The following is a 16,430-nucleotide window of genomic DNA, read 5'->3' as shown; positions in this document are numbered from 1 at the left end:
TTTGCAAACTATCAGCATTTTAAAATGAAACACAACGCAGTGGTTTTTCTGTAACAGTTTTCTCAAATGTGTAGCGATTTAAATTGTGTCAGTCAGCTCTTGGAATTTGAATCATAGCTTTGATGGACATATTTAATACTTTGGTAGAAGGTATTTCCTAACACTATTTCCTGACAATTTTTGTTTGTTTTTACATATTTCAGCTACCGTGTGTGTCCTTAGTGACGTTGTACGATTATTTTCTACTCTGAGGGTCTAAGGATCCAGCTGTACAAGGGAGCAGGTACTGTGACTGGGCGCTGCGTTTGGGCATGTCAGCCTAAGATCAGTTTAGCGCTGACGCAGTGTGTATCATGTAATTAAGGGCCATACAGTACTGTATGTGTACAGTAGGGAAACAACTGCTAGATAATGGCTGTCACACATAACCCAGGTGGGTGCAGCACTTCAGTTTTGGATAATGTGGCTGCCTCCTACACATAAAGTACAGTAGCTCCAGATTGTTTGGGATGAAAAAGCACTATACAGTACAAAGGCAAGAAATTGTCATCATTATTATTGTGAAGTTCTTGCAAGCTCAGTAGTGCTTTGCTGTTTAGGATGAATAAATAAGGGACGTTTTCCACGTTTATCTGCGATCAAGCCCTGTTATCACATTGATATTCCTTTAAGAAACACCTTGTATAACCAGAACTCCACAACACAGTTTTCAAGTTTTAGAAGGTTTGTTTTTTTGAAGAGACAGTGGCCTATCTCCATAAAATACTTCTACGCAATAAGAAAGAAGGAAAAAAAACAACTCTCTAAGCTAACAGAAAAAAAGCAAGTGGTACAGTAGGTGCCAGTGTGGGTTGGAGATTATGCAAAAACATGGAGGAAAAAGTCAAAATGATTTTTGTCCTCAAACCCCCCATGCATACAAGGAAAAATTACTCATTAATGTCATCCCTTTGAAAAATGTACAGAATATTTTAGCGCCCTCACCAGGCGGCGATGGGACACTGAGTGGACAAGCAATGGGGCTGGTGATTTCAGCTCCAGGAGATAGATGGGAACCTATTTGGGATAGTGGAGAGATACTGTATCAGGGACAATAGCTCCTGGGACTTGGGGGGAGGACATGTTTATGTATATGTTGTGCAGGTATGACTGTTCGATGTTTCCCCATCCTAATTTGTGATCTCAGACTCCACTTACAAGAGCTTTGATCAATGGTCTTGACTGTTTCCCACTCATCCTTGTTGGTTTGGGGAACACTTCAAATTCCGATGCCCAGAGAGGTTCAGATATACAGTAGATCGCGGAAATGTTCAGTTGACACCACAGGTAGGGTTAGGATTAGCATTCACACGCAACTTAGACAATTTTTAATCTCAGAGCCGGATTTTGGGGCTCAGGTCATGCTTAGGACAAATTATTTTTTGCTCTTTTCTGAAATTGTTTTTATGCGAAACTCTGGAGCCTGGATGGAGCTGTGCACAGAATGGTAATTTTATTTTAAAACTGAGTCGGTCAAATCTAAAGTTGAAACCAAGCATTTTTTAACTTCATTCAAGTGCAAGAGCTTTGATCAATGGTCTTGTCTGTTTCTCACTCATCCTTTTTGGTTTGGGGAACATTTCAAAATCTGATGCCCAGTGAGATTCAGATATATGGTACTGTAGATCGAGGAAATGCTCAGTTGACACCCCAGGTAGGGTTAGGGTTAGTATTCACACACTACTTTGACAATTTTTAACCTTAGAGCCTGTTTTTGAGGCCCAAGTCATGTTTAGGCCGAATTATTTTTTGCTCTTATCTGAAATTGTTTTGTTCAGAAACTGGGGCCAGGATGGCTCAGTGCACCCCGGTGTATTTTTATTCCAAAACTGCGTCGGTCAGATCAAAACTTGAATACTTTAGTTCAACTTTAGTTAATACATTATTAAGAGCTTTTATCAATGGCCTTGATTGTTTCCCACAATTTAATTGTTTCGATTTGAAAGTTGAATCCAAGCATATTGAATCTCTTTCACTTGCAAGAGCGTTTATCTGTGGTCTTGATTGTTTCCCACTTATCCTTTTTGGTTTGGGGAAAAGGTCCAGAGAGGCTCACATATACAGTGAGTCTACAGGTTTTGTACAGATGAGAATATGAATCAAACAAAGTCAAATGGAAAACCAAAAAGAAAAAAAATTGGGTCCAGTGAAAGAAACTCTAGTTTCTGGCTACTCTGGTTATATAATCTCCTCTAACTTCTTCTTTTATATATCTACTGTACTGTACATTATTATCTGATAAAAATCAGACTGGGCCATGAAAAACAGTGGAAATAAAGGCCCAGATTCAACCCCCACTACTACTTCCTTGCTCTTTGACACTGGAGTGTCTTGTAGTCTACAACTGCCTTTTCAGTTTGTGATAATTGCATTTTGTGAAGTATTAATTGATAACACGTCTTTGCCTTCATCCAAGAAGTCAGCCTTTTACAGGCTCATATGTAGCTAACCGATGCCATGGAAAATTGCACCATCAATTTACAGTGTCGAAACCCCAGTGCAAGACATCTACTGAAACCACTTCCCCTCTGTTCCTGTTGTCTTTCATTAATCATGATCTCCAATTCAAACCTCTGTGAATTGTCAAACCTTTCTAATCTTGACTTTGCCTCTATTGCAAGTCACACATTTTCCACCCACAAAATACATATACAAGTGAATGTGGCCTCATACTTTTCTTGTACATTTGCACACAGAGCTTGTAAACATTTCTCTATTGTAGAAGCTGCAGCCATGCTGCTAGGTATTTGATGTTACACAAGGCTCAGGCCTGGACACCTTATCCCACATCGTAAATATTTGTTTAATACAGTATACAATATATAGTTATTTTTATCTATTGTTTAATTATTTGTATTATTTGAAATAAAATGCAAACTTGAGTCCTTTCAGAACACACAACATCACTTGCAAGTACTATAGTACGACAGACTCTAGTCTCTAGAGCCTGTCATCAGTGACCAAATGGACACACAACATTACAACAAGTGTTTGGCAATTAACACGAGTGCCGAATGGATGGTATTTAACAGGATGCCAAAAAACAAGACAATAACAATCCCAAGGACAATTAACTTTACAAGCCTGAAAGGCATAAAAGACATAATAATATCCTACAACCCAGCCAAGGGCTAACAACTCTCTTTCCCCACACCTTCAAGAGTCAAAAACTATTCCTAATAATAATAATTAAACATTTTCTAAATTAAAATTTAAAAAAATGCAGTTTACCATGGCTCTATGGCTTTAGACATGCAAATACTAAAATGCAATGAAGCAAATAAATCGCAAAATCAATGAGTCATTTCATTTCTGTTCATATTTAAAGAACATACTTGGTCTTATAAATAAATTACAAACAAGAAGGAGGCCCTTACAATGAATCCATTTATGTCTTGAAGAAATCTAGAGCATGACCTTTGACATTATGGGTTGTCAAGGTCTCCTGATTCCAGACTCTAACAACCCTTGGGTGAACTAGGTTACTCCTGGTCTGAGTTGTACTGTAAAAGCCCTTTCCCATCGTTTCCATTTGCACCCACTGGTTCACTGCTGGTTCTGAAGAAGTGCAATGATTTTGTCTGTGCCATTAAGGAATTTGAAACCTTGAAGGCTTTATAATATGGTGCTCAATAGACCTTACAAACTTCCATTAGCACATTTTATGAGTAAAAAGGTTAGTTTAATGACATGTTTAATAGTATTTATTTTGATTCTTCCCTGTTTATGCACTTATAAATGTGTATCTATGCTAATCAATTCTGCTGTTAGGCTTTCTATGTGAATTCTTACAGAGAATAATGAATTTCTGCTTCAAATGCCTTAAGTCCATCATGCATAAATATGGCAGTTGAAATATGAATATAACCTTTTCATTTTATGAAATGTATTTGCAGTTGAAACATACAGTACCAATGCTACAGACAAAGAGGATATTTTTTAATACAGTAACAAAACATGAAACATTACTTGTCAGAAGGTGAAATACATATTTGAACAAGTATCACTTGCAAATAATCTTTTTCTGCTTCTACTGTTTCAAATAATGGCACAGTTCTCATGTTGTAACTCAGACGTTATTACACTATTTGTCATCAATAAAACTATTTAAATTTGCTCTTATGAAGAGTGCTTAAAATCCTGCAAACAGTTTATGTTCAGTATATAACTTTCTTTATCTAGTATAAAAATAATTGTTTGATTGTATTTTCCATATTATTATATTCTACTGAAGGTGCAAACTGCCTCATATGAGCCACCATGAAATGTTTTCTAGAAATCGCACTAATTACAGTTTTTTACAAAAACATTATCGTAAGCCACTACTGTAGATTTATTCCCTTCGTACTTCAGTTTTAATGTTTACAGGAATTTACACATCTAAAAGACCTCTCTAATCTTTAATAAAGAATATCCGTGTTCAATTTATGTTCTTTACTGTGATGTTAGAATAGAAGTGGAAGATACTGCTGCCACAGTATAGAGTAGTTTTTCCAGACTACCCATTTACAGGATGTGTTAAAATGTCTTTAAATAATGTTCAACATTTAACAACACACCCGTTGTGCAAGATGTAAAACAGACAGGTTCTGTGATTGTTGTTTGTTTCCAACACTCTAAGTATCTTGTTAGACTATTACTACAGACAGCCTTATTTTATTTGCCCTTGCATGATAAAAATCCTATAATTAAGCAGTCTGAGCACATAACCACTTACAGTACAAATGCAATACATATTCATCTGTATTTATTGTATTTATTGGTTTAATAAATAGCACACAAGGAAATGAGAGACCGAAGGGGCCTTGGTAGTTTATATGCTAGTGTTGCCACCAGATGAATGTTAAAGGATGACAAGGAATACTTAGTGTATTGACTTTATTTAGCCTTTTCTGTTCATTAATTTTCAAACCTGAGGTTCTGGCTGGAGAGCCATTGCAGTTATTTATTACATGTGACAGGAGTGATATGCATTCTGGGTAGAGATATTGCATGCCGGTGAAGTGAAATTAAGAAGAATTGACTGTCCAATGCAGCTCCATTATGAAGATTTACAGCTTTCTACAAGGTACCAGGAATGTGCAGAGGCAAAATCACACAGCATGTGGCTTACCAGTGGTGAAAAGCTAAAAGAGCTGTTAAATCAATCATCCTTTTCCTCTGGTAATCTAGTGTATTGAGGATATTCTTGTGGGGCTGACCAAGCAGTATATTTTGAATCAGAAATGAAAGAGACACAGAGATAGAGAGTACGGAAATAAACAACTGTGCAGAACATGGTAATCTATAACCACAGTGTTTCTAAATAAACAGTGAATTTGTAGGGATTAAAGTACAGAGTTATTCTGTCTTTCTGGATTCTCTAAACAGCTGACATTGGTGATCTGATCACCAATCAAAATTATTATAAAAGTATCCTAATGAGTGATGAATGTTCTTTTTTTAAAACGGTTTGAGTTATTTTTCAATTTTCACCCCTATTTTACTATTTTTAAAAAATGGTTGGAAAGGTTGGAACCCTATTTTTGGTATTATCTTTAATAAAGAAACGCCTCAAAATTTGATATTCAATTTTGAAGAACAGTTATTTACAGATGACAACATGCAAAGGAACATAGTCACCTGAATTGCAGTTTACAATTGCGTTTGAGTACATTCTTTTTTAGTTCAAATTAAATAAAACATTTCACAAAGCTTTCTTGATCCCACCAGACTCAAAACTTGTTTGGGCCCAGTTTTGATACATAAATAAAGCAGCAGAAAGTCAAAATTGAAGAAAGAGACATTTAAAAAAGAATGATTTGGCACAAAATAAAGCTTTGGGCATTTTCAGAACGGCAGAAAGAACAAAAGGCTAAATGCTGTCAATCCCTGTCACTTTCAAATATGCAGTGGCAAACTAATAAAAATTTTCAGGTCAACATGACTGAGAACAGAATCGCATGCATTCAAATGACATTTAGCTGCCAAGGGAGGGTGAAATATAATAGAGCAATGATAACACAATTCACATACCTTAATCATAGTCATTACAGGAAACAATTTGAAACACAATGTGCAGAGTAAAAACAAGAATTCTAAAATAGTTTTAATTTTTTTTAATAGTTAAATAGTTTTATATTTCTTTCAAAAAATGAATACTTTAGATACATATTATCACTAGCATAACTTGAAACTTTCTGATGTATATAAATTATTGTATATATAAATTGTACAAATACAACATATACATTTTATATAGATATTAAATTTATAAATCTAAATCTGAATGAATAGTTGCATTGTCATTTATCAATAATGACGTATGTACTGTACAGGCTGGATCAGTTAGAAGATGAAATGCAACAGAGTTTCATCTAAAACACCCTGTAACCATTATTTGAATACTGTACATCAGAACCGAGGGTTTCTTACAGGAAAGGAAAAACTTCATAGACCCTTACATAGACCTAGTTGCATTTCTATTGTGTGCACTCCAGATGTACCTGTCCTGTTTATCATCCCTCCTCAAGAGGGCGCTCCGACCTTTAATTATTAGTTTCATTATAACGTGCGCCTTTCTCCTGTTTAACCTATATACATTCTGTGCCTCCTACGCTCTGGGCTCACCCCTGAACGATGGACGCCCGGAAGTCCACCTACCAGTGGGTCCAGGAGAGACCCGACGGCATGGGCTTCATCACAGCGTACTGGCCATCTGGGTCCTCGGAGCGCCTGGCTTCGTCATCGTGTTTCTAGCTTCACTGTTCCTGTTCCTGTTCCAGTTCCGACCTGGTTCCTGTTTTTAACTGTTTGTCTTGGATCGATCTCCAGGCTACCTGGACTTTGGACTGCGCCCTTTTTTTCCCTTTTGGACTCCCACCGGACTTGTTCGCCTGCGCTCCCCCTTGCACCCGGATCACTGTTGGCAACGCCCCCTGTCTGTCCTCCCATCCACTCCCCTCCGTGTTTTTCCTGTAGCCCTTCTCCAGTCTCTTCCAGATTAAACCGTCTGCATAGGGTCCTAAATACGCACTACACGGGAGTCAGGACCGGCTCCCGTAACAGCACCAAAACTGAACAAGGTATTAAAAACACTATCTGCAGTAAATGTGTTCAGAAGTTCAGTTTGAGCCCTAGGGCCAGAGCTTTCCGAGCTGGAGCAGGGGTCCAGTCTACGTTCGACCAACGAATGGGACCCACCAAAGGATAATGCAATGCCAAAGACCGGCATGCTTTAATGGGCTGCATTTCTCCAGGATTGAGCACGAGAAAGAGGACCTGGGGGTGATATTGTTTCATGATTCTCAGAGAGTGATGAACCAATTCTTTAGTCAGCACCTAACTCTCCTAAATGGCAGTCAAGAGCTCGTTGATTTTTAACCGATGGAGGATCAGACAGTCACTTTGAACGTACCATGCTACCAGTTCATATCACAAATGACTAAACACGCTCTTATTACACAATCTGGATTCTTAACTCTCATTTTAAAACCACCTTTTTGGGCAAAAGCAAGTATTTTGGGAATTTTTTTGCTCTGAATGTTTCCAAAAACGAGATTTGCAACCCACATAAGAATGCACGGCACAGCTGAGGATGAGAATTGTGGCATATTTCATTTCCTTTTCATCCACGGGGGGGATGGGGGGGTTCTACGCCACTCCCCTTGAAACCTAAGGGATGCAATCACTGGTGTGGTTTATTTTAATTTGTTTCGAACATGAATACAATTTAAAATGAGTCTTATAGACCTCTCCACTTAGCTTGTACCACAACATCACAGTACAAGACAAGTTAAATAAAAATGCTACAGATATTTCTGAGAGCAACCAGCAATTCCTTTTTAATGTTCTGTGAGGGTATTTCTTATTTAGCTTTATTGACACAAAGCTTTACCTGTGTTGACTGTCTAACTGTAATGTTACAAAAAAAATGCTTGTTCCTACTTTGGCATACCTCAGTCCCAGATTTTAAATATTTTGTCCAAAATTATTTTTTAAAGTTACTTCAGTGAAATAAATAAATAAATAAAACAATATACAGTACATTACTCATTGCTGTTCAAAGAGTGAGGGTTACAAAACATTCCTCTCTTTGAGGATGAGGGTTAAGGGTGATATATAAAATTAGCAATGTACGGTAACTGTAATATTAAATACAGAATACTTAAATGTTTCCCCAAATGTTTTGTTGTTTTCAAACTATTTACATCCTGGAGGGATGTAAAATAATTTGTACATTTAAATATTCAGTTTTTTGAGACACCATTATAGAAAGCAAAAAAAAAAACTTCATTCCATCTAGTTACAGTATGTAGTGTACAGTACATGTGTTCTGGTTTTATAATTAAATTGGTTGAATATTTTGGTCTCGCCCTATGATGACACATTTATAAGTTAGATGAATCTGCATCAATTGTTTCACAATTTTACTATGTATACTTGTTTATCAAGCTGTCTATTAAAACTTTGTAATGTATTTTACTGAACACAGCTTAGTAAGGGAGTATACCTGCAGATCATGACAACACCTGAAAACTACACATCTACTTTCTGTGGTGAGGAAAAAGTGTAAGAAAACTGTTCTTATTTGTTTAAATTGGAGACAGTCTCATTATGTTCTGGCCTGGGTATTTCAATTTGTGGTGATGGAAGGAAATGGGCACTGCATAGAAAGTGGAGAACAAGACTTTATTTGGATTATTTTCTTTTTATCTCTGAAATTGCCTGTGTATTGCAATCGGTTAAGTAGTAATAAATACTGATGTCAATGTGTGGTGTCTCCGAGCCTGGACTTTTTAACCTGACAGGCTCCCTGATCCTAGATGTATGAATTGATTCATCTGGCGAGGAAGTACTTACGACCAGAAACCTTAACCACTTCAATCACAGCCATCATGTTGTAAACGTTGTTTTTTGGGTCATCTTATGTGGAGTGTTCCACTCTAGAATAAAAGCCTATAAATCTCGGAAGCCTCCAAATAACAAACACATTGGTTAAAAGGCAGAACTGTTAAAAATCTCCTCCGCATGCTGTGCCTTGACAAGATCTAATGAGCTGCAGCCAGGAACACATTGATGGTCACCCAGGAAGGGAAAAGCAGCCAAGGGAATGGAGAAACAAATGCTTCTAATCCCAGACAAGAGTACCAGACTCATCGCTGCAGGGAGGTTGGCCCCACCTCTCGGAACAGCATGGTATACAAACATATTACTTTCTTAATCATGAAGGGACAGACCCCCTATCCTCAACTGAGTCATGACAATTCATCAAACTTTAATTACGGCTTCGCCAGACTCAAGCAGCCTGTCATTTGTCCCTCAGAAGCCGATGCACTCTCATATTTAACCCCGACAACATTTTTCACACATCTTGGATTGTGTAGACTGAGACTGCAAAAGGTCCCCTGAGGATGGTAATGGGTTCTGCAGATCATCTGGACCAACCGGTCCCTGGGGTTCTGCAGATCCTCTGGGACTTCACCCCAGGTCCCCGTAAGATGAGAAAACACCCAAACACCCAGGACCCAGTAACTCTCAAACTGGTTCTTCCCACAAAAAGGGTGGAATCTCATCTCTGAATCTGACCCTGGTATTCAATTCAATATTTTATCGCCATGTCAAAAAAACTGTTTGGAATTTAGCCCAGTGCATCCCAGATAAAAACAAAAAAACACTTATTACACAAACAATGTACATATTGTTCAATCAGTCACACCCTAATGGGATCCTAACTGTGCACATAAGAGGGATGAAAACTATAATCCTGACCATTTTACCCATTATATAGACAAAGAGGAGAGATAATCAGCCACCCCATTCAAAGAGAAGCCTGCTTTCACTACACCAGCAGGTGTGCTCGAGTATACTGGGCATTGCAATGTGATTGCATTTTTAGCCACTTGGATGATTGTTTGTAGACTCAAATTGAACAGACACCATAAGCACTGTCAGGGAAATGTCATCGAAGGTCATTATATTCTTGTCCATTTGCAGTAATCAGGAGAAAACATGGCTACCCTGGAGAAAACTACAAATACCATGACTCCTTTCCCTGGCAGTCAGCAGACTCAGCCCTGTGTCATATGATTTTTCCAGACAGTATAGAAACAGAACCTCCTTAAAGGCCAACCATGTAACCCATTTAGCAAAAATACCCCCCTGGCCATGAGAAATCACATTATATTATATCAGCTAAAAACACTACTTACCGTCTCACTTGCTATTATTTTACGATTACTTTGCCTTTACCTCGATGCAAACTAATTTACTTACTGCGCACGTTGAGATCACCTTTCAAGGATTAAATTGTTCCTTGATTTTATTTAACACTATTGTGTTTTTTTTCCCTTATGACTTTTGTCTTTTTGCTCTTATCACCTCTTTTAGAAGCTTTCAGAACACTGTTACTCTTGCTACAGTAATTACAGTTATTTTCAACCTATCTAAAATAATTTAGATATCATTCCTTTTTTAACAGAATAGACCTTATCACAATTGTAAGAGAAGGCTGGGTGGAAAATCATGTATCCTTATAATGCCTGTAACTGTCTTACCTAAATTCACTTTTCTTAGCTTTTCATGAGTAATTGATAGAATTACATAACAGGAAGTAACAGTGAACTAAACAATGGAGTTCACTGACAAGCACCCTTTACTTCACTGCGTAATGTAGCTTGGCAGGGGTTTCCAAATTTCCCAGGGGCTCATGCCAGCTCAAATAATATGAATCTGAGGTTTGCTGTACTTTACATATCAGCAGAAAGGACACGAATACTGGCAAAGGAGAATCTTTTTTGACAGGAAACTCTGTCCCGAGTTTTGCTTTTAATGAATGAAACATAAAAAGGATGTGTAGCATTATTATCTTTCAGAGCAGGAACAGGCAAGGCAGCTCCGGTCCCTGGAGGGTTGCAGGGTCCTTTGAATTTCAGTCAGGAGAATGTTAGAAAGGTTACAAACCATAGGACACCATTTTACTCATGTAGAGCTGACCCTCTTGGTAGTTAGTAGTTAATTGAGCCAAAGACCTCATACAGCCATTCCCTGAAAGAAAGCAGGGTATGGCTTCAACAACATGGCCGGGCAGCTTGTTCCACATTTCCACCACTCTTTGGATAAAGACAGTCCAAAGATTTACTCAGTTCATGTATTATATCAGTTTTACATACACCCCTATGTAGTTTCTACTATTCAAGAGATTTTTGTAGAGACTGTTAAATTGTAGAATTTACAATAGGACAATTTGACAATAGGACATGTATGTTATTAAAAAAAACATTATTTATATTGTCTTTTCCAAGGGATTTATATCCGGTTCACACTATTATGATTTATTTTATTTATATACAGTATACCTGTACATCTTACAAGCTCTGTCTAACCAATGTTTCTTTTTTAAAACATCTAAAGGCAAAGGGTTTAAAAGAACAAATTAAGCTGAGTAAAAAAATAATTTTGAGAAGATGAAACAACACGCTGAATTTTGAATTCTTATTAGTTATTAGTCTACTTCATGATAAATATTGCAATTGCCAAGTCTGCATACAAAAATACAGAACAAAACAACTTTGGACAGAATTATGCAGCATGTTATTACAATTCATATTGTTAAGTGACAGATTGACTGCTGTTACTAATAGTTTTCATCACAAATTTTCTTTAAATTCAGTACCGAAGGGCATTACAGCCGGCAGTATGAGCATGTTTGCTTGTAACATTTGCTGTGTTCAACCAAATGTACCTTTTCACAACAATGTATCAAAAACCTATGCATGTGTGTTTTTAGAAAAATATAGAATATTGATTGTGAATACATGGTAAATGCCTTGGTATCTTTTTAAGATGACTGACTGTGACACACTGGAGTGACTGAATGTTGCATCAGCACTAAATTACCTCATCGGTGAGATTTTATTGGGTACATGTGATGTGATGATCTAACCTGTTGAATGTCAAGCCAGGTAACAATCAAGAGAGAAAATGTAGTAATTTCCAATCTGGTAAGACATTACAGCAAAGCACAGGCTGTCAGTGATAGGCCATGATCTGGGAGACCACAAGTCCTGACACTTCACCAGGATTGGCGAGATGGAAATGTAATGTTCCCTGTGGGAGTTTTTAGTCCCTGCAGAACTCCACTTGTCATTGTTGATGTAATCCTCTCTGCACAGTGCTTCACTGCTCAAGTCCTGAGACTTGCCCGTCCTGATGTCTAAGCCGCATTCTCCTGCTGCTAGTATGGCCACACCTTTCTTACGAAATCGGAATGTGATAGTAATCGGATGCCCGTGGATGCCCTGATTTCCAGACTGGGGTCTCATTAAGCATTGATGGGTGACACGCGGCATCCAGGATCAGTGAATAGACACATGAATATCTAGGCTCTACAAGAGGAGTAGGACAGAATCCCCGAGGGACAGCATCTACAACCTGTTGCAAAGCATGCACTGCAGATGTACAGCTACCATGGGTTTCAGCAGTGGCCACGCACCCTATAGGCCTGTAATTTTAGAAGTGGATGAGAAATGTTTATCAGCACAGCTACTCATGTCTTTTAAAACAAGTGCACCCGCTAAAGAAAAAACTGTCATTTTCCTGTTCATAACTTGTAAATAATACTTTGTCTACACTAAGGGGTTTCTTTTAATACCCAGTGTACAGTACGAGGGGTTTATGTGTTGAATTTCTGCAATTTCTGTTATTCTTTTTTAATGCCAGCGTAAATCAGGGGTTCATGTGACATACTAAAGAGGGATAATGCAATTCTGATGAAAGCAGGAAAAATTACTGCAATATAATTATTAATCATTCATGGATGCGATTAGGATTGTGGAAGGTGTGACATTTAGAAAGGGTGCAGTTACAAATAATCCTGTAATACCTTTATCATGCAGTGTTGTGTGACTCCTGGCTTGAAAACTATCAGGGTTTAGGCCAATTGTAGTATTAACAAGCCCCTTCACCTTGCTAATATGCACAAACTAGTGATATCACAATATTTCACAATAACTCACAGCCAGTCCCATAAAGGGTGCATAAACATGGGCTGAGGTGAGTTTTTAATGAGGTATTCTACCAAATGTAATACCATTATGAACCTAGCCCATAATTTAAAAGTGGACATTTGCAATCTTATGCATGCAGTTAAAAACCCAAAACAAATTATTTATTTTACTCACTGTGAAAATGTGTTTCACTTTGCTATTTTTTTATGTTTCAACTTAAAATGTGCAGTATCAGTGGAACCTCAAACAGTTTTTTTTTGTTGTAAGCCCAGCCATTGACATGCATTTTAAAGTATATACACATTGAAATAAATATATAAATATAATTCTGCTTCAAAAATATATAATCTAAAAAATGATTTTTAAACCAACAAAATCTATCTCGAGTATTTTTTTATATTTTCTTACTATATTCTTTAAAAATACATTCATAGCTAATCCATACTAAACACTGCCAATCCATTTTTTGAAAGTACAACAGAATTACATTTCTGTACAGTACATGTCTCCAGAAATGGTTCTATGCTGTGTTTAAAATGTTTTTAATTATGTTTGTTGTTTTTGAGAAAATAGACTCTGACTTAAATAATAATACATTCTTTGTACACCAGATAACAGCAGAATAATGTACGAAAATAAGGCAGCAATATCAGTTTGAGCATCCATTTGTCACGTGGGCAGTGGAAAGGGGCAAAAATATGACATTTTATGTTAGACCCCGAGGCAATGTGGTGACTCAGAACAAATAGATGCACTGGGTTTTGTTTCACTGCTTCCAAGAGTCATTCAAGCATAAGGATGATGTAACTTCATCATAGCTGGATGAAAGCTGTGTGTTTATAAAAATATATATAGGCATTGAACCCAGTTTTAGGGTCATTGACTATGTCGAACCATGTAAATCATGAACACTACAGAACAAAAGACCATCTGTTTAAAAACATTTCCTAAGAGATTTTAAATATTACAATTAATTGTGAAAAATAAATGAATTATTGCATTTACTGTATATAGCACTTTTCATTTCAAATGATCCCAAAGCACTTTAAGTATAAGAGAGGACCCACATCATCCTTCACTGAATTGAGGGATACTGTAAATAACAGCCCCTACTGCTATGCCTCACCAAATGCAGTTGCAGATTCTGCAAATTCACCAGTTAAATTAAGGAGGAAATGAAGGTTGGTCAGGCATAGAGAGAAATTAAGCCAGGACAACAGAGTTAAACCATCTGCTCCTGCATAGTGCGATGGGGTCTTTAATGACCAAGTAATCAGGACTTTGATTTATGGCCTCACTCAAAGTACACCCTCCTAGAGCACAGTGCCCTTGGACAATATGGAAGAGCTTCACCTACTGTTCTCCTATGTCCACTTTAAAGCAGGGATGTTCTCTCCTGGTCCTGGAGTGTCTGCAGGTTTTTAAGGTCTTGTTAAAGTTCTGAATGTTACAGTACCAGCATCCCGCCACCAGAGGGCTCCCAAACAAATAGTGCGTACTTCATCCACTCTGGGGAAACATACAGTACGTTAATCAGACCTCGTTAACCCATCACCACACCTCCCCTTCAGCCTACTTAAACCCTGCTCCCTGTTTCAACCTCACTCAGTATTAGGTTTACATCTTGAGAGCCACACATCCTGGTTTCCTTAAGATATTCTCTGCTTCCCCTTTTGGCCCTTGGACTTTTTGCCTTGCCTTTTGACCCCGAATTCTGGATTCTCTTTTAGATAATTGTTGCTTCAAGATCTTTTGGCTTTTTGACTAACTGTTTGTTTGGGCTTTGGCCTTGGATTTCCCTGCATCTGCATAGGCTTCATCCCTTACCATCGGCTACTTTTAACGTAACAGAAGAGCTTGGAGAAGCTGTTCCATTGGTGCAATTCAGCTATAAACTGGATGGTTAAGCGCACTAAGAAGTGTGTTGGAGTGAAAACCAGCAGACCCCTGCTTTGGGATTAGAAATGAACACCCCTGTGTTAGAATAATATTAATCAGGTATTTATCTCACTTCTGCAAAGCACGAAGCTAGACAAATGATGAATACATGATCTCTGATGACATACATTAATCTTTATCCAGCCTGTCCCCAGAAAGATTCTCTCTCAGCATGTCCTACAAAAATTATTTAGATATGACAGAATTAGTTTATACCTCATTGCTCAATAAAAATATAAGCAGATACACATGCATTTCTCACACTACAGTACACTGTGAAGTTGAGGTTTTACCAAGCTGAGCCACCAGGGATGGTTAGACTCAGATATGACATACCTTATTGTATTGAAATCCCCTTTTAAAACCTTATTGTCTTCAGTTTAATTCTTTTAAAGCATTGTGGTAATTGTAGCACAGTTTTAACTCAAGTAGGACTTTTTTATGATTTGCTGTGAAGGTTATTTTGACAACATTATATACAATGTTGTATAGATGCTTGTTTTCTGGCAGCATGTATAAATAAAAAAAATCAGCTGAATAATTCCCAGTAAGTGCAATGTCTGTTTACCTTTTTGATGAAACATTAATGCAAATCCAAAACAAGAAGTATCTATGGAAAAGGAAGTGGTTATAAAAGGGATAAAATCTCACAGAATAATAAAGTGGGCTGAAAAAATCACATTAAGGACACAAATAATTTAACATTAAGTGTAAATGTTATGCTGATTCCACTGGTGCTAAAATTTAGAGGCTGGGATGACAGCATGCTTCATATCATCAAGTCATCTTACTTGAAAATGGCTCAAAGACTAATATCCAATAGTCATTAATCCTGCTAGTGTCATTACTTGTGAATTTACCACTTTACTTTTATATTCCATAATATAACCATAATATAAAAGGGATGGACTTATTCTTCTTTAATATATTTTTAAAATGTAATATAATATTCCATGTTTGGAATTCAAGGTATTTCACCATTATATTATTTGAAAATGAACACCGAACAGTTCGCAATGAAATTGCCCATAAATAAACCATGCATTTTGAAAATGCCATGTCAGCTAGCTGTCTGTGGACGGAATCTGTCTTCAGAAACCAAGGCAAACAACATTTTTTAAAAAAAAGTACTTTGCAATATTATCTTTATCAACACTTTTATAAGTTAGATCTAACCAAGACAAGATCGCACATATTGTAATACTTGGACAAGGAAAGTACAGTAAATTTTCCTTAATATTCTGAAATTTAATTTGTTGGTTAAATGTAAACTTACTGGTAAATGTTTTGGCTGTTCTCTTATTTATTATCGAATGAATGCACACAAACCCAATTGGTCATGCACGTGTTTTTGCTGTATTCAGACATTTTTAAGGCAAGTTTGTACAGGGGTATGTGCTTTTACACTCAGATCCTTTAGAGAGAGTCAGGATGCTTTAAAAGTGTTCATTCAGCTCGTGTTTGTGA

The 16,430-nt window shown here is 37.2% G+C and overlaps 1 long non-coding RNA gene across 3 annotated transcripts in view; it reads left to right on the top strand.

Moving 5' to 3' along the window:
* LOC107077188 (uncharacterized) overlaps nucleotides 1-16,430 on the top strand; it is a 36,399-nt gene that overhangs the window by 297 nt on the left and 19,672 nt on the right. For 2 of the 3 annotated variants that reach the window (XR_001478271.2, XR_011190116.1), the window contains exon 2: nucleotides 204-283. This is a non-coding gene — a long non-coding RNA (uncharacterized lncRNA). Of the gene's footprint in view, nucleotides 1-203; nucleotides 284-6,852; nucleotides 8,794-16,430 lie in introns of those variants that run through there. The other variant, XR_001478273.2, reaches the window with a different exon arrangement.

The sequence above is a fragment of the Lepisosteus oculatus genome, chromosome 1 (assembly GCF_040954835.1).
Source record: "Lepisosteus oculatus isolate fLepOcu1 chromosome 1, fLepOcu1.hap2, whole genome shotgun sequence".
Taxonomy (NCBI): domain Eukaryota; kingdom Metazoa; phylum Chordata; class Actinopteri; order Semionotiformes; family Lepisosteidae; genus Lepisosteus; species Lepisosteus oculatus.
Note: the sequence above shows the minus strand (reverse complement) of the source record. Positions and strands in the feature narration are given on the sequence as shown.